Source organism: Eulemur rufifrons, chromosome 19 (genome assembly GCF_041146395.1).
Source record: "Eulemur rufifrons isolate Redbay chromosome 19, OSU_ERuf_1, whole genome shotgun sequence".
NCBI classification, from domain to species: domain Eukaryota; kingdom Metazoa; phylum Chordata; class Mammalia; order Primates; family Lemuridae; genus Eulemur; species Eulemur rufifrons.
In genome coordinates, this window is record NC_091001.1 from 63505786 (window position 1) to 63532454 (window position 26669).

General features: G+C 36.7%; 1 long non-coding RNA gene across 1 annotated transcript; it reads left to right on the plus strand.

The window, feature by feature from the left end:
- The first annotated feature begins 1055 nt into the window (after positions 1 to 1055).
- On the plus strand, positions 1056 to 7241 carry LOC138399550 (uncharacterized). The gene is made up of 3 exons (XR_011236167.1): positions 1056 to 1165; positions 3906 to 4389; positions 6999 to 7241. It is a non-coding gene; the product is annotated as an uncharacterized lncRNA (long non-coding RNA).
- Positions 7242 to 26669: the final 19428 nt, after the last annotated feature.

Genomic DNA, 26669 nt, shown 5'->3' on the forward strand with positions numbered 1-26669 from the left:
TTTAACTTGGGCTACAGAATTGAAGGTGCTCCCATTACACACCACATAGATCACAGAGGAAAAGCAGGTCAGGTTTTTTCCAGTCTGGGTATATAGAACATTTTTAACTGTGTGGCCAAAGCTTACGAATTAGAGACTAGAGTAAAAGAAAAACAAAAGCCCAGAAAGAATCAATGAGTTCAGTTTCAGACATGTGGTCCAGGAGGTCTTCGAGAGCCAGGCCAAGATGCCAGGGAGCTATTGAAAACGCCAAGGCTAGGTAGGCTCAGGAGAGGTATGGACTGGGAAAAGTCAGCTGGACGTGGAATATCACTGCTGAATAGACGTGATCCCAGAGATGCAGAACCTGAGACTGTGAGAGGCAGCTCAGAAGAGAAAGCTCTGGAATCAGATCCATATTCAAATTTGGGGCTTGTATGTATGTTCTGGGAAAGTTTCTTCACTTTTCAAATCAGAAATTTTTTAATTTATGACATGGAGACTGTAATGCTTCATTTACCACTTGTAAAACTGAAAATTAATATATCTCTAAAGTACCTAGTACATTGCTTTCCAAAAGTAAATGCTCAATAAACAGTAATAATTCTCATTATCATTATTATCATTTAAGGAATTCGTTGAAGGTAAGGCTCGAGTGTAGGCAACATACTGGGCTCCCAGCCCAATTACTCTGTCGGCAATTTTTCCCATAAAATTCTCTTAACTACATGGAATGATCACTAATTTTTCAACCCAAGAAAAGAAGCTTCCTTTGGGGAGCATGAATTAGCCTTTTTTAAAAAATCAGTTCTCTATCAGCCAAAAGAATAACCTAGAGAAATCAGAGAAAAAACTGTATATATATGTATATGTAATAAAATATAAAACATTACTTGGAAACAAATCCAGTGCCACATTTTCCTAGAGTCTTAAACCAGCAAATCTGTGGTGTGACTCATTGCACCTAAGGAAGAATCAGGCAAAAAGGTGATAGAAGGAAAGGACTTTCTCAACCCTGACCATCTTGCTCAGGATTTTCCACTGTGAAAATATCTGTGTTCACAAGGGGCACAGCCCCCAAGGAGGATGGTCTTTCAGGAGGCACGGAAAATTTGAAGATCTAAAGATCCAAAAGAAAATACTTGGACCCAGAAATGAAGTAGAAGCCTTGAAGGCCAAAGGATATGTAACCATTTATTTATCACTTTGTCATTTCCAAATCCCTCAGACATATTTTTCTTGGGGATTCAGCGCGGTGAGTAACAACACGGTGATTCAGTCAAAGACCTTGGGATTGAGAAATTACAGTAGAGAAGAATTTCTGGTAAAAATGACTTCAATTCACATCACATCACACACACGCGCATATACACAGGTCAAAACACAAACAAATACACTTAAGAAAAAGGGACACTGGAAATAAATGAAATTTATTGTTTAATTTGATTGCCTCTACGATAATATGTTTGGTAAGGATGTGAACATAAGCAATGTGGAAAAAATAAAATAAACGAAGAGGAAGCAGTGCCAACCTCATCCATTAGACACAAGGAGAGATGTTCCAAGAAAATTTTTTTTTCCTTCTCCTGCTAAGGATTCTCGGTCTTTTTAGTTCAGTTCTCTGAACGTGGCTACAGAGCTTCAGACTCCGCTGGTTCTCCCTCCTTTCATGCCCCTAACTCTGCCTGAGCTTATCTGAATATATAAGCCTGCCCTTTGCTCAGATTTATGGATCCAGCCAGAGCTGTGTGTATTTACAGTGTTCTGACCCGAAGACCCTGGGCTGAAGGAGAAGAGGAGGAAACTGGGACCCGTTCCACAAACAGAGACAGATATGAGGGGGAGGCAGAAGGCTTTGCTAGCACTTAACATTTTTAACTATTTGGCCAAAGCTTAAGAATTAGCGATTAGATTAGAGTAAAAGAAAAACGAAAGACATCAGTGCAGACTTGGAGAGGGTAAATTGTATATTTTTGCTCTAGTCTAGTTGCTTGGAGGTTCTGGATCAGGGCTGGGTGGGGTTAAATTTGATGCAGAAAGTCAGAAAGAAAATTGGTAAGTCACTTACAGAGGGAGTTATAAAATGCTTTGGGAAGGCAGAGGGTCTACAAAAATGAGGATATAAACAACATTTAATTAAGTCAGAAAATTTCTCCAACCACAAGTTGAGCTCCTTGTGTGAAGCAAGACTAGTTGCATTTTTTTCAACTGTAATTGGCTACAGAAGAAAAATCCCCTGCTCTGTGTTTAAATGCAAACACATTGCTATAGATTACCAAAACTCAGTCAATTATGAGCTGAACTATGTTTCTTAGGGCCTACTGGCCCACTTGAAAGCAATTGCATTTTCAAACAGGGCTGCTTAGTAAATGGGCCACCAGTATATAAACCAACTGGTACATCTGTGAAGTGCATGCACCAGTTCAGGTGGGAAATAAAGAGCAGTTGAATCTTGGGCAGTGCTTGGTACCTCAAAACTGAATCCCTCTTTCTCAGGGCCACATGTTTGTACACAGGCAAAGAAAGCACAACTTCTATCTGGGGCCAGTCTCAAATGATCTACTTGCTGAAAACACTTGAGTTCATGGGGAAAAACCCTGATCTACCAACAGGCTAAATCAGAAATAATCCAGCTTCATAAGTAAAGGCCACAGTATTCATTAGAGAACTCAAAAACTAGGCAACTCGGAAAACATAGTAAGTGAATCCTTCTCAAATCAATTTGCATTGCAATAAAGCAAAGAGCTGTAATATACATAGTTGAAGCTGTGATTGGAAAATTTGTGAAATATCATCAAATTGTTTCCTTTTAGTCATTTAAATATAAAGCAATCATGTTCCCATGATGTCACCTGTTAAAGCTATAATGATGTGCTTGCTATACTGAAGATATTGTTTGATTGGAACATTTTGTTTTAACTAAAATATGTTGTGGGTAATAAAGAGCTGTTATTACAGTCCTTTCTAAATGGACCTTTGTGACTTGGATTGAATTATCACTAATAATTGCATGAGAAAATGCATTGCTTAGCATTGTGTGTGGCACTTCATAAATGTTAACTTGTTTACTAGTACTGTATTATTATTAAAATCATTTGTCAGGAAATCAAAAGTAAAATTCATTTGGTAAGTGAACTTTGAAAAAATTTATAATACAAAAATCCCATAAATGCATTTTCTTTTCCATTTATATGTGCCATTTTATGCTTAAAATCAAACATAAAATTCAGAGTAGTAGAGTTAAAGAAGGCATTTGTTTATTGCATCAGCACAAGTTGACTATATAGCAGTGAAAACTGGGCAAAAAAAAATGATGAATGGGAAAGAGCTACCCTGACAAGGTTTCATTTCTAAAGTAAAATGGAATATATTACATGGTATTCTAGAAAACTAATTTTTTGATCACTCTCTCTTTTGAACTTTTCCTCCAAAATAATAAAACTTCTGCTTTGTAAATAAATGCACACTCAAAACAGATGCAACTGCATGAAGAGTATTTAGAAGAATTTGGGGGACTACTACATTGTAGCAAAAATGCTTCCCTGTTTCATTTCCGTTGTGATCCATTTGCCAGTGAAATAATTTGTTTGTCTAGTACGGTGTGGATCGTAGCAGCAGTGGGTTCAGATGTAACCATTTCGGAGTAGAGGCCTAGCTCAGTATGCCCAGGGAAAAAAAAAAAAAAAAACGCACCACAAAGAACATTGAGATGAATGGCTCTATTTTATGAGCCATAAAAGTTTTATTCATCTTGACACTGAAACAGGTTTAGGCAGTGAGTTGACACGCCTTAAATAAATAAGTGGAATTAATTCCCCAGCCCTTGAAACAATAGCAGCATGCATGTAGCACTGAGAAATGCCCCATTGTTTCCTGTGGCTGCCTGATATTGATATTATTTGTGTTTTTCTGTGCTGCTTCCTCAGGGGCCTGGTTGATCCACTTCAGATTCATCCCCTGTTTTATTAGAGGTTGAAAAAGGTTCAAGACCTGGTTGTACCACAGCTCCCACCGACAGCTAAGGAACCAGTTTGGCGTCTGGTTTGTCTGTTGTTTTACTGCTGACCTTCAAATCAACTTTAACCCCTGACCTCTGGAGGCATCTATCATGACAAGAGGCTGTTTAACACAAATGGTGCCCATTTATAGGGGAAGAGACTCAGAAGATTTCCTTTTTATGAAGAATTTAGTTTTTCACCCCTCTTTTCTCAGTCACCACAGGTGAAATCCCTCTTAGCAGCTGGCTTATGAAATAATGTGAAGGGAGGCCTTAATGAGCAGAAAGCACCCTCAGCTGGAGATAAATATATGCAAATGAGATGCACAAACAAAGGAGCCTGGACAGAGAAATATCTGCAATTCCAGCAAAATGCTGCCTGCAGCTCGAAGATGAACAGCTTTGATAAAATGGTAACAAAAAGCACCTTTTTATCCTCCAGCGTGTTTTACATTGCAATAGACCATTGTCATTGCAACCCAGTGGAGCATGCAGAGGTTTTCTGCACTGTTTCAGAAAACTGTTTAAACATTTGTTTTAAGGCATTCATGAAATATAATCAATGGACTGCTTCTTTGTTGTTGTGATTTTTCTTTTTTTTCTGAGTGTGTTTTAGATGTCACTGTAGTTATTTTACCTGTTGGTCTTTTTGTGGTTTAATGTTGCTGTCTTGCTGTGCTAGTTCGAGTTTTTGTGGCGACTGTTTCTTCCACTAGTTAGAAAGATTTTTTTTTTTTAATTTCAATGGAAAGAGATTTCAAGTTAATAACTAGTAAGAATCGGCTTTGAGCAGCACCCAAACAACTAGTTTTAATGATGGCAATCAAGTGTGAGAGCTAATTCAGAGACAGGCATGTAACATGCTGATTTTAATAAGCTTTAAAAAGGCAATCTCTAACTTTTAAAAGTCTCTTTTTAATTTAATTGTTCTTGGTTCATATGATACCAAAACAAACAAAACCATTAAAATATGTTTTCAATATGTATCCACAGTGTTATTTGATGGTGTTTTAAATTAGCATCATGTTGGTAAAATATTGATTTGATGAGCTTTAAAAATGGAAAAGCTGAAATTATCGACCTATTTGGGGGAAAAAGCAACATTTTTCCCTAAAAATGAACAAAGCCTTAGCCCCAAGTTCTTTTCAGAGAGAGGCTGGGCTCACAACACGTAAATTGCTGCGTTTGAGCATATGTGTTATGTTTAGGTGAATAGGCAAAACAGCTAAGGTGAGAGAAGAAACACTATGCACTTCATATATGTCAAAATACTATCACTCTAAAAGCTCAGCAATATTTGGTTCTTTCATTTATAACACAATCCTAGCATTCTGCAGCAGAGATGTATGAGGATCTTTACATTTCCCTTACCTAAATTATTTCATCTTGGTAGCTAGTATTGGAGTGGAGACATTTCTTCTGAGTACTTACTGTGTAGCTTTCACATTTTATGTGCATTTCATCAGGCAAATGTCAAATTTGCTAATAACAAGAAAATCTCCTCATTTTTAATCATGCCACTCCTGTTGCATGGGGTGGGGGTGGAGGAAAGGGGGGTGGGGGATAGAGGAGGGAGCATGAAAGCATTGAGCAGTCTGACCAAGAGAAGGAGAAAATGCTTATTTGGATTTTAAAAGGACACATGCTCGGTTATCTCAATGTCTGTATCAGTGCATCATTAAATTCAGAATTTCAGGAGTTAATAGAAACTTGGTTATATTAGGGATGCTTTTTCAACCCCAGGTTTGAAGCGGCATAATTATGTTCAACTGCTGTTGTTTGGAAAGGGCAAACAGCATCTTAGGCACAGAACAATGAAATTACAGCTGAGATTTAGGTTAGCAAAAGCCGTCTTCTCTAGGCTTTTATGATTCATTATTTCCCATTAAATACAGTATTAGAAGTGTACACTAGATAGCTCATGGTTGCTGCTCTCGGAGCACATTATCTATATTACACAGGTCTGGGGAGCAGAATTAGAAAACTTTGGGGGAATGAGCAATATGTGTTTGCTGATAGAAGTACCATATGGCTCATCTTCTTCAATTGCTTTCATTGCGACTCTGATGCTGGAGAAATTAAAGTTTTATTTGATGTGGCACAGCTTAATGAACTGTCTTCTGTTAGGAAAATTGAATATGTTTCCTGTTATTTGAGCACAGAGCCTCCATGGTTTGGCTGATGAGGGATGCATTATGTATTGTTTATTTAGCATTTTGAAAACAAAAGCAAGATATTGAAGGTAAAATTGATTACTGCTGGATTGCATTATATAATCAAGTTTTCTCCCTTTAAATTTCCCTTTACAATCCTTTTGTAATATTTTAATATGAGATTGTTTCAGGTTTTTGTTGTTCAAATGTACACAGAGCTATGGCTTTATCAAAATACCTTTATTTGTAAATGAGCCACAAGAAACTCTAAACCCAGTATTGTTATATTTACAAAGTTCTAAGAATGCTGTCTGGGAAGAAACAAAATAATTCAATTTGTGTGAATCTAATTGCAAAACTTCTAGTGAGTCCCCAATCGGTTTTGAGAGAATCTAACATTTGGCTAGTTGAAAGGGGTGTCATTTTCTTTTGTTTGAAGTAGACCACTGAGGAACATGCTGGGTGGGGCCATAAGACAAGGAACAGACTTTTAATATTTGGAAATACAAACCTCGAAATACCAAGTTTTGATTTTTGAGTTAGTTGTCAGCAAATAAAAAGCTGCATTTGACCTGTAAATTAAAAAAAAATAAAGTGTAGATTTCATGAATTTAGATTATTTTATTGAATATAATGAAAGAAAACATATGATCAAAAATATACTTACATGCTGAGAAAACTGGGGTATCAATCTATGTGAATGTTCTCTATTCCCTGAAGAATCTGTAAAGAGATACACTTAACATTTGGTTTAATTTCCTTTGTTCTAGATCTGATGGTTTTTTTTAAATTTTAAAAACTGAATAATCTCTAAAGACTGACTGTAAAATCATCTTCTAATCACTGCATTTCTTTCTTTCGTTTTTCAGTGAGAAATATTCCTCACATGTGTTGATGTCTCAGACACATCAATCTGCAACAAGCAACTAGGATAAAAAATAGTTAAAATGAATCAACATTTATCTGGAATATACAGTCCTGACCCACCTCTCCCCCCAAAGAAAGTCATTTGTCTTCTGTGTCCTGTGATGTTTTGAGGATTCTGGCAAATATGGCAGTTAAACAAACTTCTCGCACAATCTAAATACAGTCTGTTCAAGAGAGGCTTCCAATGTTTATAGACCATAAGTAAAGGGAAAAAATCTGGTATTTAACCAAGAATAGTGCTCTTGAAAATGTCTCCGAACAAAGTGTTTAAGCAAAACTTTGGCCACAGATATTCTCAATTCCTCATTCTTCCTCTGATTTTATTTTCAGTGAGGAATTTTTGTAGTCCATCATTTTGTTCCTTTCTTTTTTTTTTTTTAAATTAACACATTAATTTTTAAAAAAGAAATGCCTGACTAGGAACCTGGTCATACAAACTTCCTTTGGAAACAGTTGAGAAGAAAACATCACATTTTTATGAACCCCATCTCCTGACAGGGGCCTCAGAGGAGGAACACCATTATACATTGTTATCAGCGTGGTGTAATTTGACTGTTGACAAAGTATCCGTGGCAGTGAGAATGAGCGCAGTTAGAAGTGTGGCGGATTGTAATCAAGAAGATGCTTAGCTGTGCAACACTGCATCTTGAGCAGATTTGAATCAACATTGCCTTAAGGGGACACACACACATACCAAAAGAAAAAAAAAATCCATTAATTTTTAGAGGGAAAATTAGAGTGGCACTTGATGAAGTGAAATTTGACATGCGTTAATTGCTCTGCAGCTCTCCTAATTAGAGATTTTCAAATTCTTTTACTGCTGTCACCGTGATGGCACATTGTCTTGCTGGACAAATACTAAAATTGCAAATGGGTTTGATCAGGAAGTTTTACGTATGAAGATAACACCGTATCCCCCAGTCTGCTTCCAAAAGCTGGACAGCTGGAGAGCAAAGATGACTTTCAGCTTTCCCTTCACCCCACGTAAAAAAAAAGGCTTATTAAAATAGTTTCGTTATGAGACATAATGTAAAGGAAGCAGGTGCTGATGTGATTTTCTTAAACAGATGGAAATGCTCCTTTGATACTCATGCCTCTGCTTCATATGAAATATTTCAGGTAGAAGAAAAAAGCCAGTGAAATGCTACATTACATATACATTCTCATATTTCTACTTATATTCTTCGGAAATTGGAGCAAGGTGGATTTTTTGAAAGGCCATGTCACATTTTTCCCCTGGTTTGAAGGCTAAGGCAACAGCATGCTAGCTTCCCCTTCTTGTCTTAAAGTAATTATGCTGATGTTTGGGCCCCCAGGATAGCACCAAATATGATACCATAATAATTTTGGTTTCCTTGTTTCAACTCCTCTTGTCTAGCCCTTGAACTTCTCTTAATTCATTAACATATTGAATTTTTTCAATTTTCCATTTTCTTGCAATAACAATATTAATGCCGGGGTGAAAGCTTGATTGGAGCTAAATTACTTGTTACCTGCTGGCATTTATTTATATGGCATTGAATTATAAAGCTTTGCTATTGTCATGCCTTGGGCGAATTGTTTATGACACCAGTAATAGGAGTAATTGTTATTGTTGAAATTACCTGTCAGCTACCCATAGCAGTGGCCCTTGTCCCACTGACAAATAGTGACAAGGGAGAGGTATCCTCCACGCGTCCCCCTGATGGCTTCTCCTCTGATAATAAGAAGTGCAGGGCCTCTGATAATTTGCCTGTCACTGTTGAGTGCAGCTCAGAGAGAGTTGGCCAAATTGTTGTCATTCACTTTGACAAAGACAGCAAAATGCTCCCGTGCAGGAGGAGGATTATCAAAATAAATGAAATCGCTTACACCCCCTTTGTTTGTTTGGCTCAAGAATTGCCTGGCTTTGTATGAGGTTGTGAAATCAAGGTCCAGTTCTCATCGGCCGGTGTACCTCTATTCATTCTAAGATGAAGAGCCCAGGGAAGGACAGGCACGTTAGAAGACTTGCTATTTCACAATTTGCATTGGTTAGTACAAAATAATATTTAAATGCAAAGAGAAAGTTAATAAAATTGTAAAAAGAAGTCTAAATATGTGCTTGAATACATTCATTTAAAACACATGTAACATGCACACCTTTTCTCTCTTGCCTTCCTGTTTATCCTTCTTATTCTTTTTTGACCAATGCAGGCATTCAAATTCAATAAGCATTCAAAAATGCACAAATTTCCCCTTTGCAATCAAGTTTTCTTTAAAAGTTTAGAAATTTGCATCGCTGACTCTTACAGCTTTAAAAGATTATATAGTCAAATTTAGGATTATTATTTCAAATGGCCTTTTCCCTGCCATAAATTATCTTTTATTTATATACTATCTTCACGTGTAAAGAGATAAATGAAACGTAGTTTCAGGTATGAAGCATCAATTATCACAGGCTTCTGGAGGAAGCAAAACAGGTCTGTTATTGCCAGAGCTCAAATATAAATATTTGCATTTTAAAACCCTTTAGTTGCAGCCTGTGAACCTGTCACAGAGGAAGGAAGGGGAGAGAGAAGCCACAGAGCTGGTGTCTGGGAGTGTCCCTGTCTGAAAGAAATGGACTTTAAACTAATGGAACCTTTGCTCTTATAAAAGCCAGAATCATTCTCACCTTTCCACAAAAAAGCATCATTTCATGCTAGGAAAATTCTTATTTTTAAGGTGCCTGTGAGGCTATTCCTCATAGATCTTCTTGACAAATACTTGCTGTTATAAGAAGTAGGAAAGAAAAGAAAAAATAACCAGGATAAATGTAAAATATTGGCTCCTTACAGGATAGTAATCAGCTGTTTATTGGTCTCTACCAGACAAGTAATGACCAACCACAGTGTTAAGTGCCAGCAACATTGCCTTGGGCCCTTCCCTCCTAACACCGGCCATTATCTGATTAGAGAACCTCCAAAGAAGTCGCTATTGCATAATTTTATGGGTCTTAACAGCACAGGTTGGCTGGCAGAAAAACTACCTAGGAGGGTTGATAAAGCAACAGTGAAACATGATTTTATTTACTTCACTTACACCTTGCTCTCTGAAAGAGTATCTGGGTATCTCAGACACTGGTGGCTGCAGAAGAAACCTAAAATTAGTTCAAATAGGAATTGCGTGGGACATGGGGGAGGGGGAGGGGCAGACAGGAAAAGTAAAATTATCCCTTAAAGCTTTTCATGGGAGGCACAGTCTGAAGTGATGAACAACACAGTTATGGGCCTCTAGACCTTTCCTTAGGTGTTATGTATTTTAAGCAGGTAAATAGATTTTTAGCAGTGCTAAAACAATACATGAAATATGATTAAAGGAATAAAATGTGTTTCTCATCCTTAATAAGAATGTATTCTTCCAGCGGCAACCACTCCATGGTTAACTCTGTTGAATGTCCCTGATTAACAAGTGGAAGGCAGTGACATAATTAAGAGGTTATCTGTAGTAATAAAAATGCTCAAACCTGTCTCGGAATGTGATCCCTTTAACAGATAATTTTTAAGAATGTAGCATGTCCTTGCTTTCTCTGTGGAGACACACGTTAGTGATCCCAGGAGGGAAAATAAACATACGTTTTTAAATGAAGATATTTAAAATGTACCCCATATTTCAGCGTGTTGCTGTAACCTGGTCTTTTTTATGTTCCTCCTATAAAACCTAAATTAAGCCTCTTAGGAGTGGTTTTGCTGCAGGTTTCATCTGAAAACACAATACATTTTAAATGGTTCCAGTACTTGAGTGCACTTTAACATGTAATCACTAATGTGCAGTCTCTTCTCTCTTCCAAGCACCAGACCTTCTAAAAGGATAAGCCTTCTTTAAAATTTAGCTTCATTTGAAATGTAAACTTTTAACAAATAGTAATTGCTCCTGTAGTTGTGTTGATGAAGTGACTGGTAGCAAATCTTTTCTCTCTCTCTCAATCTCTCTCTCTCTCTCTCTCAACATTTTGAAACACCCATCAGTGTCAAAGGGAACTGCATACGCCTCCTTTGCTGCTCTAAATAAGACTCAGCAATGTTACGAAAAATGTCAGAAAAAGCTCAGTGGATTAAAGGAACATTTCTGCACCATGTCAGGGAGGATGGCAGGGCAGGCTGGTCTGCATAATTCTGGAAGATATTTTTTGTAAAATGCTTACTCTATAAACCGAATGAAATTTTGTTTGCAAAGGTTTGATGCTGTATTTGATAACATACAATCTTCAGTTGTTTTTTCTAAATCTTGTTATTTTTTAATATGTCTTTGCTATGTGTTTTTAAAATTAGGACAATAATATACTGTTCTTTTTGTAGAACGTTTCTCTACCCGTGTGCAGCGTTAAAATACATTTCAGACTCCTCCGTGCAATTTTTTTCCTTTCTAAAATTCCTGGGATGTTCATTCAGTGAAAGCAGTGAAAACGCTAGGCTCTTACACATGCAAATTCATTGAACTAATCAGTCCTTTTGCCTCTTAAATAAAATTTGTATATAGCTTTGGAGATTTTCAGAACAGTTCATTTATATATGCATATAAAAAATGAAGCATTTACATTTCATTTGTGTATTAAAAATAAATAACTGGTTTGAGGTTTTTTGTTTTGTTCTATTTTACTAATGGATATTCAACAATAACAAAATATTACAATCGCAGTAAAATATTCCACAGTATTGTAAGCATGTCATTAAAACCTAACAGTTAAAAAAGAAAACATCCTACAAATTCAATAGTAGATATCACCAGAAATGGCAAGATTAGTTTTATGGAAACAAGGTAAATCTCAGCTGATTTTAAATATAAACTTTTCCAAAACAGGTTAAAAATGAATTTAGACAAATTTGGCTCTTAACCTTTAAAGATTTCCTGCCCATTTCTGTATGTCCTTTATTACATTAATTTTTTATTTAAATTACACCATTAACTGGATATGAATTTATCAAGAATACATGTATTGATTTATAAAACAGTACCATTAATTATTATAATAGCTAGATGTAGCTGATATTACAAAGCCATTTAAAGGTTTTTAATATAACTTGGACATACATAGATAGATAGACATTATGGACAAGACTACAATTTAAACTGGCTACCAGCAGTTAATGAAATCCTTGATTTATATTCTAGTTTAGAGATTGATTATATTGTTGCTTTGTAAAACTGTTTATATTATGCCATTTTTCAAAGGATGTCTCAATAAAAAAGCTAAATAAAATATTCAGTCAATTCCCAAAGCAGATTTTGTTTTCTATATTTTAAATGCTAGTGAAAATAATTGATTGTGTGTGTTCCAAGCTTTGTCATTTCCATTCCAGAGGTGGCTTTCCTGATGGGAGCCTCGTTTGCATATGCACACTTTTCGCACACTTGATCCTTGCAGAAACAAACCCCTTCTCTTTATTTCATTATCCCCCCCACACACAACAAACCAATGTATATTTCACAGACCCCAAACATCAGGACATATAAGTCTTTCTGGCATCTTTTATGTTATGCATTTTTTTTTCTTAAGGTTGTGGAAAACTGGGACTTACCCCAAAGCCGCAAAGCAGGCAATCACGAAGAGTATTTGGGTAAGAATGCAATCTGAAGAGAAAAAAAGAAAAATGAGGAAGAATATAAGCAAATAACAGTAACACTTTCAAATTACTTTTCAAATGGTAATTAGCCAGCCAATAGATTGAAAGTTAAATTCTTTTCACATTGTACTTGGTTTGGGTCTCCTAGTCTCTTTATTTATATCACTTTTCCTTGCCTGGCAACATATGTTACCGATTTATTATAGTATTTTTACTGTTAGCAGACAAATCTAAAGGCTAGCTGAGAAGGCTAGCTTCATCTGATGACTTTAACAACAACTGCAGGGCATCCTTGAGGGTGAGCCAATAGGCTCTTTTGAAGCTATAATACTATTAACCATTTTGATGCTGAAATATTTCTTATAGCCAAAGTTGGTTCTGTCTTTTTGTAGGCACTTGGGGTTTTACATATACAAAAGTTAAATGTAAATGATTTGTTTTGTAAATATTTCAATAGCCCTCTAAGCACTTTCTTCCAGGTGTCTTAAGTTCCCTAAAAGCCATAGCTTTCTTTATTTCCCCTTCTTTTACAGACACAAATCTGTGGCACACATTTATAAGCAAACAGCTATCAAGCATCAAGTTAAGTTGTCACTTCACCTCCCCCACACCATTAATTCTCTGCTATGCTATTAAAAGAAACAAACATCCTTTAGAATTTAAATGATCACGTTTCTCTGATATATGTACAGCCTAGAAAAGTAAAGTTCAAGCAAGATTCTTCTCGGCTAAGAATCTAAAATTACTTTCCAAATTAGAGATGTCGTATATTAAGGCTATTTAAATAGGTATGTGACCCTCGCTAAAGGTTTATGCCTTTCAATATGTCCACCTAAAAATGTCTGTTTTAGAACTGTATTTGTTGACTAAAAGTGCTCATTTTTAAATTGCCAAATAACAAACTTCCATTTTCGACAATTTCTAATTTATTTCAGTCCAAATTATCTACTTGTTTTAATTTAAAGTTTTTATAAACAACTTCTGTCTTCATTAAATGTCCATGTGGGGTTCATTTCATTTACAATTTCAGATACATTGCATAAAATTTCCTTCAAAATTCATGACTGGAAAGTTTAGAAATTAAATCTCAAATATTGGAAGTCAGTATTTCTTGTCTAAAGGGCCAGCTCAGCAACTAAAATTTAACTTAATTTTGATGTTAGACTTCAACCAATAAAAAACATATTCATCTGGGGGTCTAACTGTTGAAAACGTGAATTTTGAGGACCGGAAATTCACTCTGTACCCTTGGGATCCAGAAGGCACTAAGATGTCTGTCCAAACATCTAATGTAGGAGATTCTGTCCGCAAATATAACAATGCCACAGCTCTCCAACATATGCAAGAAAACACAGCGGGGGCATGGGCAATATATATCACCTGAACTTTTGTACCCCCATAATGAGCTGAAATTAAAAAAAAAAAAAAAGAGAGAGAGAGAAAGAACACAATCGTACCTGGTTTTAAGACATTTGCATAAAAAATTTGACTTCAAAACAGGTGGCAAAATAACTACCATCTGTGAAACCACTCATTTGATTCTAGTTCTTATTAAAAGTCCTCAGATATTCAGCATTTATACTTCAATGTACTTTAACCAACCTTATTTTAGTATTAGCTATAATGGCCCCACCCACCCCACCAAAATATTATAATAAAAATAGTAGTTGGTAAACTTTATATTAGACATATGTATAGTTATGCAGTTTCATCCTAGTCTAATTTAAGTTATTATTGAAGTTGGCTTATTGTTTATATTTGCTATCAGATAGTTACTGTATGCATTTCTTTTTTGTCCCCGAGAGGCATCGTATGGTGACTATGGTAATTTTAGGTCAGAAGTAATTATGATCAAAAAGATTTCGGCTTCAGAGAATGAGGCCACCTTTTTGAAGGCATAAATGCACTGCAATTCCAAAAATGATCAGAGGTAGGGTTACGAATAACCCAAGTGACTCGGTGATAGTCCCGTCACTTCATGAATGAACCCGTCCTAAATGCCTTGATTAGGACAAGTTAGTTTTTAAATATTATTCTTCTTGGAAAAATGAATGGCGATAAGGACGTTGGAAATCCTGGAGTTTTCTTCTTCTTCAAGAAAAATATGTTTTTGCTCCAAAATTGAAACTCCAACAGAGTATGATCCTCATATTTAGAAGACTGCCAACTGCATGAACAGGGCTCAGAGCCCTTCTAGAACAGCCCCTCTACTCTGTGATAACCTGGCAGGCAGTGCCTTTAATAGAGGCGCTTCCCCTTCACCTATCCCCACCCGCCCATACCTACCACATTCTCTCTCTCCTCCACCTTAAAACAGGTGTCTTTTTAAAGCCTGAGTCTAAAGTCTAAAGATACAGGTTCCTCTGGTGCCTGGCTTTGGCTCTGTGGTTATCATTCTTATATATATCTGGGGACTACTCAGAGTCTTAGCTGGAATCCCCGCTCTCCCCATTGTTGCCTCACCTCTACCCCGACCCCCTGGGCCACCCCCTGCTTTCTGTTTTGTTCATCACCTTGGTTTCTCCGCCCCCACACCACCACCCCCTGCCCCCCACCCCCGCCCAGTTTCTGACCTGCTCTTTCTCTGGATCAGACGCGGGCAGGTTGAGAGGTAATGAGAACCAGATGGACATAGTGCAGAAATTGCCCAAATGGGTATGAGAATGTGGGGAGCTGTCAGGCATGGAGAGAAGCTGGAATTTTTCAGCAATAAAATGGGATTTATCGCCACTCTACCACAGTCATTGCCGACAACCGTTTACCTTGACAGAAACCCCATTCCAATAGGCCACGCCGATGCAGATTCCTTTTTCCCAAAGAGTGATGATTGGTATTTGTTCTAAGGCTCAAATGGCCTGCACTAAAGGTGAAGCATTAGGCCAAAGTCCTGTATTCCCCACTGAGGCAAATGAACCTGCTAAAATAAGTTCCTTCCACAATGGCTGTGTAATTGAAACCAGAAAGTGAGAGAATTTGATAAATTGCTTGACCCTGAAGGAATGTTAAGGTCATAAATTTTCATTGCATTTTTTTCTCTTTTTTTTTTATTTTTATATATTGATTATATTTAGTATTTGCCTCAAAATTCAACAAGCTTACAGATCATCGGTGGTGGCCCCAGGGGGAAGCGCAGTAAATCATCAGTTAAGAGGGCAGGGGGCATTCTCCCCTCATTGTCCAAAGAGGAGTGTCAGCTCCGAGGTATTCCAAGGACAGTCGTGGAAGTGTCTTACATCTCAGAATTATTCCAACTTAGCACGCAATTTGTCCTGGCATAGACAAAGTAAAATCTACAGGAAAGATTTTTCTCAGAAGGGTGCTGCTGGACTTCTATCGTTCAAGAATGATGAACTGTTAAGAGGCTGGCAATCCATTTGCAGCAATCACACCCACATACCTTTTTCCGTTGTAACCTAAAAATAAGAACAATTGTATTTTAGCTACAAAGGGTGACCCTCGTTTTAAGGTAAATTGAAAATGTGCCTGTGTGTGCGTGCACGAGCACCCGTGCGTCCGAAGGCTGGTTTTGGCAAGTCTGCTTTCAAATGATTCAAACCTTTTTTTTTTTTTTTTTTTTTTTTTAAATCTGGATTGTTTTAATGTGGAAATAAAACATAGGTCATAAAAATAGTCACATATTACATAATGTAAAATGGACTAAAATACTAAAGTCATCACCTAATAGCAAATTTCTACACACTTTGCTGTAAGGTTTTACTCGTTTTTCTAAAAAGTGAATGAACTAAGCTTGCCAGCATGTTAATGCAGCTGTATTCTCTACTGATTGCTCATAGTACTATATTATGAAGACATACATTCTCTCAATCTGAAGCAGGTTAGATCATTTCTTAATAGCCAAAACTGCTTTTTCTTGAAAATTTCAAAGAACAACATATCTCCTTTGTATTTTACTTGGTTTGTTAGAACCATTAAACAAATAAAGTCAGAGGTATCTGATCACTAATACATCACTTTTATGTTCAGAATTTTCAGAATTCAGGAGACCCTAAACGGGATACAGGGTGGAATTTCTGATTTACCACTGGGACAATTTCTCTAAGAAAGGTTCCTGCTGATTTATTTTCAATGACTAATTATCATCTCAGAGTTTGAAACCAACACCAGACCTAGGATATATAGGTATTAAATAAGCACATGAGTTTTTCCCCAAATCCATCTGAACTGTGTAAAAAAAGATAATTTATGTTGCATTCCATAAAGTATTGTCAGTAAGAGTGAGGCTAACTAATTTCTATTCTTACATCTTACTTTCTTTTGTTCATAGGTAATTAATGACCAATTTTTTTAAAGAGTATTTCTATCTCAAAAGAAATTTTGTCAAGTAAGGAAGAGGGAAAGAGGGCCCATGAAAGAAATAAATCTCAAATCCTATAATTCCTAAATACAAAGTCGGAGAATTTTTGAGTAATACAAAGTATACTCAATTTTTGAGCAAATACAAAGGAGTACTAGGAATGTTTAAAATCTTGGAATCTGGCATCAAAGTACACGACAAGATGATAATTTTCATATTGTATCATTTATATGTATATAAATACTCTAATAAGACTCCAACAATATGTTTTCATCTTATAGATAGGAGATCATAATATACATATGATCTGCCTTTAATCCAGTGGTTTTTTTCCAGTGGCTTCCTTCCTCTGCACTTAAAAATTTTATTGCAAAGCGGTTTCAAACAAACAAAAAATAAATATATGCATATGTATATATATCTATACATATATAAGTATAAATAAAATATGAACAGAAAATGGATTCAATCACTAATATTTTTGCAAACTAATGTTCAGCTGATGCAACTCAATTTTATTTTGCATCACATTAGTGTCATAATGGTAATGACTGGCTTTTATTCACTAACAGTTTGAGTCAGCACTTTGAGACATTTTCAAATTAGGTCATACTGCACATTTGTGGCTGATACAAAGGTTGATTAAAAGAGCTGCACAATTGTAAAGTGATGTGGTGTGAGTTGAATTAAGTTCTCTCTGATAGTTACGGGAAATGTGAGCCACTATAACTAAGCAGAAATAATGTATGGGCTATAGGGGGAGAATATATTTCCACAGAGTGCTTGAAGTAATACTCATTTACAATTTAACAAAGTCCTCTCTCTGTTATGGAAGAATTCTATCATGGGGCCTAGAAACAAGCCATGAATTACAAAAAGGACACTGGAGGCCTGGTCCCCAGTTCTGTTTCAGCGAAAGTCAGTTTTTGCCTTTATGTCCCTTTGATCTTCTCAAGAAAGATCTTTTTTTAATTTTTTTTTTTTTTGTTTTTTTTTACTTTTAGACTCTGTCTACCACTTTTCTGAAGCCAAAATGATCCCATGTCACAACCAAACCATTTGCCTATAATGTAACAATTCTGAGGCCAGGCTAAATTGCTATGCAAGTGAGACCTGGAAGAAAAACAAAACAAAAAAAAGGTCTCTTTAAAGTAATATTGTCATGGCAAATCTACAGCCTCATCTACAATTTGAAAGCATAGGATTTTCTTTAATTCACCCAGCCCCTCAAATGAATTGTAAAAATGGCCCCTGAAAGGCAAAAGTATCTTTTAATTGAGTTTGAAGAGAACAAAAATAAAAAGTTGAAACTCTTAATTGTTGGTTTGTTCAAAATGAGCAAAAATAATGGTTATTATGAACAATATGTTCACATCATATTGCCCTCTCCATAGAATAAAGGAGACATAGAAAATTTTCTAAATACGCCTAAATACAGTGCAAGTGGCTTTAAAAGCCAAGGAACCTGGAAAAAAACTTAAATGGTACGTGGCACTTGAACAGAAAGAAAAGCTCGTTGACTTAGCAGCTTTGGTTCTGAGGACAAAAAAGGACTTTGGCTTGCCCATGCATACTGTTTGCTTTCTTTGAACTGGCATAGTGAAACATATATTTAATACTTCTAATGTGATCGACTCACAGTTTATTTCATGTTTGATGTGTTTATTAAATTTCAACTTCCCAGGCAGACTTTTCTGCCCTCAACGTGCATTCCCAGATTCAGTCCCTGACAGAAGGCCCATGACAGTGTGCACCACCCTGCCCCCCTCAGACCAGTGACCTCTAGTTCATTCTCAATTTCTTCCAAATTCTGAGTTATTACACTTTGGACTGAGCTTGCTTTCTCAAATAAGAATGACTAAGCAAACTAAGAGGAAGGGCTCCACTAAAAAAGAGGTACATATGCTGATTTTTTTAAAAAAAAATACCAAATTAGAAACACGAAGCTGTAATAACCAGAACTATTCTCAATATTTATAAATATCTCCATATTCCAGGCCCTGTAATTATGATTTTCACAAGAATGAAAGAAAAATGGCCTTCAAGTCTTGGAAGGCATGAATACAAAGAAGAAGGAAGGGAGGGAAGGAGAGAGAAAAGAAAGGGAGAAAAACAGGGAGGAAAGAAGAAGGAAGAAAGATTGATTTCAGCTCTTCCACTCGTTCCGACAAAGACCTCCTCCTGAATCACCCATCCCTGTTGACTGATCTCTGTCCCTTAGCTGTGACAGACCACAATCTAAGAACATATACAAAATCTCTGCCTTCAACTTTGCTGTCATTGTTTTTTTGTTACTGCATGTAATCAATATTTTTAATTAGCTGTACTCTGAATTTGTATAACCCCCAATTCCCTTCATTATTGTTGAACTACAGAGGTTGCACCACCCAGGTCTGACTATTGAATCATAAAAACTATGGTCATGAGTATCTTCCAGTGGAACTTTCCATGACCCAGACTAAAAGACAAATATCCCTGGATGCATAGTGTGCCAATTAATACCTGAAGCAATGGTGGCACTATGTCTTCAGCCCATACATTTTCATTTTGAATACACTCCGGTATTTGCAATCACTTAATTTACATTTTCAAAAGGTCACTTGTGGTGCTAGCTGGAATGGATTGTATATTTTATTTATTTTGAAGTAGGCTAATTTGCCTAGCCAGGAAGACACACCTTTCCAGCCACTAGATGATAAATAAATCTGAATCAGCCATAATATCACAGTGAATAGGTATAAGTAGTTTTGCTCTTTTGTTAAGCAATTAAGGGAATACTTGAATTTCTGCAACAGCTTAATTTAGTAGACAAGAACAGCATCTAGTGAGCTATGTTTATTAATAGTGCTTTTTTATTGTTATTTTGCAGAATAGATACAGCAACATTACAGGGGTGCAACATGACTTTTGATGATCTGGCATGCAGTGATTAAATAAGGTTAATCCTCATTTCATATGCTAATAGGATATTTATAATCTCTACAGCATATCCAATTTAACGATTTTATTCTCTGTTGTTCAGAAAGTATTTCTTATTAGTGAAAGAGAATATCCTTACATTCACCACAGATGCTGGTTTAATTGGGCTTGAGTGCATTGTGTATAATTAGTCCACTTCTCTAATATTTCATCTATAATTACGCAATGAACAATGTGCTTAATTTTCATAAAATTGGTGGGTTCAAAAGAAAGTCTTCCAAAAAAAAAATGAGCATTCTATTTTCAAGGTTTCCCAAGCCCTACTAAGAGCCTGCTGAAAACAGAGCTCAAGCCAGAGTAAGCTCATTGAATGGTGATTGGATGCCCAAAGGCCTTGAGAATAAAAGCTAAAATGATGTTCCCTTCCAGTTCCAGTCATCCTACTCGATGACAATGTTACTGGCAATGTTGTTTGGACCAGGCCCAGCTGTCACTGGAGAAGCAGGATAAAAGTCCCCACATGCTATATTCCCAAGGTCCATGCAAATGTCAACCTTCAAGATGGTATTTTGAATGGCAAAGCTACTTGGTTTGAGGTTTGGGTTCTCCCCTACCCCACCCAGAGTTCCCTCCTTCCCACAGCATTTAGAGCTCTTTCAGGCAAACCCAATCCAGACAGCAGCCAATGAAGTTTTATCATGGGAACCAATTTTTAATTTTGTTAGGGAATACAACCAAGTAGAGAAGGAGGGAAAAGAGGGAGAAAAAAAAATGGTTTATAATGTTCAGGGTTCCTCTGTTGACTGGAGTAAGTTAGTAGGACCTCTGAGTGTGTATGTGGGTATTGCCCATCTTAGTTCAAATGAGGCTATTTTTACACTAGCAGCCTAGTTCGTTATAGAATTAAAAAAAGAAAAGATTGCAAAGATGAAAGAAAGATGGATTATAGGGTTGTAGTTGATTTTTTCCAAGGGCCATAGGAAGGTCTCCATTGTCAGTGCTATCCAGCTCAGGGAAGTTAGCCAAGATCAACAACATATCCACATGGCCTCTTAAATATGACTTCTCTTATATTCCTAAATGACCATCCTAGAAAGACTTTGGATGGTTCTTACTTTGTCATTTCACCTTCAAACACGATTGCTCCACTTCTGCTAAACGAGAACCAATTGTCACAGTGACTACTATGAGGCAGCAGCCTACCCATGGCCATCAGACAAAGACCCCAAAAGATTTCAAACAGAATCTCTTATCTTTTGAACTGATACCCTTGAAATAAAGCTGGAGGCCCCTGCATGAGTCAGGGTATCGTCAGGAAAAATAGAATCACTACGTGATTCAACAGAGGGATTTAATCCAGGGAACAACTAGTCACAAAAGTGGTGGAAGAACTGAAAGTCCCAGCAGGGATGGTGAGATCACCAAGGATGCAGCCATGGCAAGAAGTCACTGCCACCCTTGCCAGAAGGACTATGGGAAGACGGCAGGTCTGGGACCTCAGAGGAGATGCAGCCACTGCCAGAACCACCTCCAAAGTCAGTTGGAGGGTGGGAGACTGGATGTTCCAGCCTGTCTCTTCTTCCCTAACCACTATCTCCCTTTGCAGAACCTTTGAGAAAGCCAGATGGCAATGTACTTTGCAGAATTAAGCTCCCTGGAATACAGAAAAGCAAGGAAAGGAAGAGAGCAGGTCTGAGAGCAAACAGATAATATGATCAGCACAGCCCCTTCTCAACAGCCGTAAGACTTTTGTGTGAAGATAAAATTCCAAACAAACCCCTGTGCGAATACAGTACGAGGAAATTGATATTTATTTTGGTTTCAAATTCCTAAGGCGTTATAGCTAGGAATACCAACTAGGAAAATGGCTATCATGTTACAAATAAACATCCAAGCAAACTCGATATATTTTAGTTGCATGAATTAAAAAGAAATACAAATGCTTAAAAAGTTGAGGCCACCCTCACTCCCCAACCCTGAGATCGTTTGTGAAGGTCACGTGTCATTTCCTACACCAGTGTGGCCCACAGGCAGCAGAGTGAGGCACGAATAGGAGGTGGATCTTGTCCTCAAAGTTCCCATTTTACACAGATTCTGTTACACCCCGGTTTGCCTGGACAAGGGTAGAAGCTTTTGTTCAGGGAAGCACTGCTGTGCCCTGACTGAATGTCAATGGCTTGTCTATGCTCAGGGTCCCCATAGCCAAATCAACTATAACTGCTCTTCCTGGACGCCAGCTAACACTAATGGGGTTTGCTGTTTGAGTTCAGGAATAATGTCGCCTATATCCTTGAAACCTAGACACAAGCACACCTTTCAAGGCTTAACAGATTATCTTCTTGCTACTCTATTTTCAGCCATCACTTGCCTGTTAAAATGCATGGTGCTGCCGTTAAAAGAGATTTGCATTTGGTCCTACAAAATGAAGATTTTATAAGTTGACTTTTTTTGCTTTCTGACCAGAACCCATATTACTTGGAAAGGGAAAGGCCAAAGGGAAATTATTGCTATTTTAGACAGCAGCATAAATTTTCTTCCTATTTTTAACCTAGCTTTTAATTTAATAAGTTTTATGACCCTTATATTAAGTACATATGTTTTACAAGACATTGTGTCCCTTGAGTCACCCTGAATTTGCTCTATTGTACCAGAGTTAAATAAATGAATACTGTGTTTCTGATTTTAGTTCACCCTGTATTTGATCCTTATAATATGCCTGGTAAACCTTCGTAAAAGGAGAGAGCAACAACACAACTCAAAAGTTATCTAAAGGCTAGCACACACTGTTTTAAATAAAATTAATGAAAGTGTCTCTTTATAATATTTTAAATTTCAAATTTCTGTACCACTGGTTTTTATAATAAATAATTAAGGATATACAAAATATTAGAAATGGTTTTTGGTCTTCAGAATTGGCAACTAAGCATACAAATACTTTTATATCCTTATTCCTTTGGCCAACGCAAAGGTATTTTTTCCCTCAAATTAAAGCTTTGAAGACAACCATTTCTCTTTGGAAATCTGAAGTGATACTAATATTTTTATGCAAAATATTCTATCATCATGTGTTCGTGGTCATTTGAAAATGAGTTTGGTGCTATCTAAACATAAAGAGGTTTCTACCAATCCTGAAAGAAAGATTATTTGAACAACTCTATGGTTATTTAAGAAGAAAAGGTTGAGTTCATAGCAGAATGGAGAAAATCACCTACAGTGTTGGTGAAAAGAGGTAGTTTCTCCTGTGGCAGGGAGGGGGCCGAGGGGTGGGCAGGAGCAGAAGTTTGGCTTAGCTCAAAGTTGTGCGTTTGGTGGGAAAATGTAGCAACCTTGCACTGGTAACAAAACTTGTTTTTTAATTATTAAGACATAGCAGATTTTTACATCTTACCAGAGTACAGTAGCTATTGATTCAAACTAAACATTCAACCAGAAACTCTTTATAATGTAATATGATTTGTTCTAAAATATGCTTTATAAATCTGTTGCTTCAATTCTGATTTTTAAAATGGCTTTCCTATGCATGCCAACATTTAGTAAATCAATAGGCCACTAAAAGTGCACTTTAGGTCAATGGATTAAGGGTGGCACAAACTCAAGAGGGAAAAGTTAGCTTTTATACCACAATTTCAGACTATGTGCCAGACTATATAACTGTGTACACTGAAGTTTTCTAATGTATGAAATCCAATTCAAGAAGCCATCAATTTCTTTCCTATTCATTTTGTTTGCTTTTGTCCTACTTCAGTGACTTTGAAGGACATGACCTTAAAGTATAACTGGTTATTCAGTAGAACCTCCCTCAAAGATCTACATAAAAATTGATGTTTATTTCACAACCATGTATGGGCTCCAAAATTGATATGTTGCCCTGTGATTTTATTATTAGAGGAAAACATCCATTATTTTCAAAAGGAAAAAAATTCTCTGCCTTTCTATATTTCATTTCGAGACTGAGTGACCAAAATATTAGGACTGTTTGAAATCTATTCAAACATTTGGCACCTGGTAGATTATGTGCGTTTAGAAGGCTTTTTGTTTTGCTTTTAGAAAGAATGCAGAGTCGCTAATATCTAGAAACTCTTGGTCAGCCCAGCTATCCAAGTTATGGCCACACTGGTGAGAAATACAGGTTAGGATGGAATGTTGGCATGAGGCTCCCGGAAAACAAGGGCTGGTCATTTTAGCCCGTGGTGGAGAACTCCTGGTCACCTCCCAAGGGGCAAATTGATGTCAAGTTCTGCTGTCTGTCAGGATTAAGTGCCTGTTTGCTTTTTCACTAACATGTGGTTTGAGAACAAAGCAGCTCAAATCTCCTCAGTCCCTAACAAAGCATCTCAAATTGCTGAGTAAAATTCCTTAATCCCCCATCTTAATCTGAAAACACCAGCAGCAGGGTAGAACACTGTGGTCTCTTTTTGTACTTCTCTCTGCTCTATCCACCCCCTCCCCTCGCCTTCTCCAACCCTGGCCACTGACTCCTCAACACCACCATTAACACGTGCATTTGAATGGTTCTTCAATGGAATATGATCAAATAGGAAATTCAGGTAACTTGGTCCAAGATCATGCTGGCTCTAGTCATTTTTATTCCTTATCAATGTCATTTTAAGAGTGAAGAGAAAAAATAAAGACCAAACAGAGGGATTAATTGGCCACCTTTATATAACCTTGGAGTCATATGCATACAGATAGTATAAGTGTCATAAATTTTAATGGATAGGCTTTAATTGCTTCTTTGCAATATTTGTCAACTCTCAGCTGGAAGCCAAAAGGATATGGGGATTTTAGAATATTTTTACTAAGGGAAGAGTAGGAAGCAAAACTAACCTCAGTGACTGAAACTATGAAAAAACAATCTTTGGTAACATGTGGCAAAAGAATCGGCAGTTGGAAAATATTTCCCATTCTTGCATGTGTTCATTACATATTAAGGATCAAGACTTTATCCGTTACTTGTTATCTTTCAAGGCTTTGGCCACTGATGAGAGCGAAAAGGCTGCAATGTTGTGTTGACTTAATTTGCAAAATGTTGAACTCTGCAAGTTGAATGATATAAAACCTTACTTTCTCTCAAAACAAAAAAGCATTTCTTATGATTTCAATACTTTCTAATATCTTTCTTTACCATTTTTTTGTTGAAAATAGTATTGGTAGATTTTTCCTGGGGGAAGTTTTTGGGTCAGTTGCCAAATTAAATTTTAGTCTAAAAAAGCTGAAACTCGTAGCAGTTATCTTTTTTCTATTTCTCTATAATAAAGTTGAATGAGTATCACCATAATAAATAAAATCAGAAAACTCTATTCCTGCACTCTAAAAATTTTATTCAATTGAATGCCAAGTCAAAGGTAGATCCTGATCTAGTAGGCGCTAGCTGTTTATCCACTCTTTCACAATTTCCCCCACCTGAAACAAGTGAAGTCAATAAAACCCAATTCCCTAGTAATCTTGGGCTCTCTTGCAGTATATGTATCTCTGAGAAATGGTAATAAAACTTCATAGAGAATGTAAAAAATAGGAGAGCTAAAACTTCCCAACACCTATGAAAACAGTACCCGTGCTGTATTTAATAGTATCACTTTCCCCATTTTTCTCCTTGGCATTTTTACTTTCTGCAGGGTTGGGTGAAGGAAAAGGGCAAAAGGAGAAGAAGGAGGTGCATGCATGCAAACATCCTAGTTCTAGTCCATTGGCAACCGTCTCTGAGACTTTCACCTTCCATTAGAAAAAAATAAAGTAATTGGAATCCAGAGGAAACATCACATTTTGCTCAGTAAATTTATTCATTTTTATAAAATTTCCATTTAAATAGTGGGAAAAATCCCTGCCTCCCCATTCAGAAGCGATTTTCTTTTACAAATGTCAGGTTTTTAAACTCACCACTTTTAATATCAGAAAAATGGAAAATCTGGGCAGCTGCTACAGTTCCTAATCCATAAATCCTCAATATGAACCTTTCCACCCCAAACCCAAGATTGGAGGCAATGACCTAGGATGACCTAAATACAGCAATAATCCCAGGAAGGCTTCGTGGCACAACGGGAAGAGCATGGACTACAGCCAAACTGTGTTTGAATCCCAGTTCTTCTGTTTCCTAGCTTTGTGACCTTAGGAAAATTACTTAACCTTTCTGTGCCTCAATTTTCCTGTAAAAGGAGGATAATGGTTGTACCTAATTCACATGAATACTAAACGAGTTAACATTTGTAAACTACAACACTGTCTGACATTGAGTACATGCTATATCAGTTTGATTTTTTTTAAATATATGCCATTCCAAGTTAGTTTTAAAATAAGATCTCCCCGCCCTCATACTCTGTTCAAAGAAAAACCACTTTTTGTCCTAAGCTGACAGCCTGGGAAGAAAAGAAATAACATGATGGGAGAAAGTTTTTTGTTAAAAATAGGGGAAAATATGCTAGACAAAAAATTGCAAATAAGTGGAAAATGTAAAAAATATATCTTTAAGGGTTCAAAGGATTTGGGAATGGACATGATGTGTCTCATGTCTTAATAGTCTACCTTACTCATAACCAGTCTTTGAAAACTCTTGATTACGTTAGGCAAGTTATTTTCTTAAATAAGCTGTTGGATACTTAGGCTACATCTACCTTGGCAAGTATTTATTACTAAAAGTTGGACTTGAGCAAATAAATACCCTATTTTAGAACATCTTAACAACCTGGGTTGAGATCCCAAAACAAATATTTTTAGCAGCATTAAAAAAATGGGCTCCTGGGTGAATGTGTTCTGAAAGTTTCTATGAAGTATTTTACAAGCTTTCTCATATATCCTTCCAGGTGTCATTTGAAATAGAA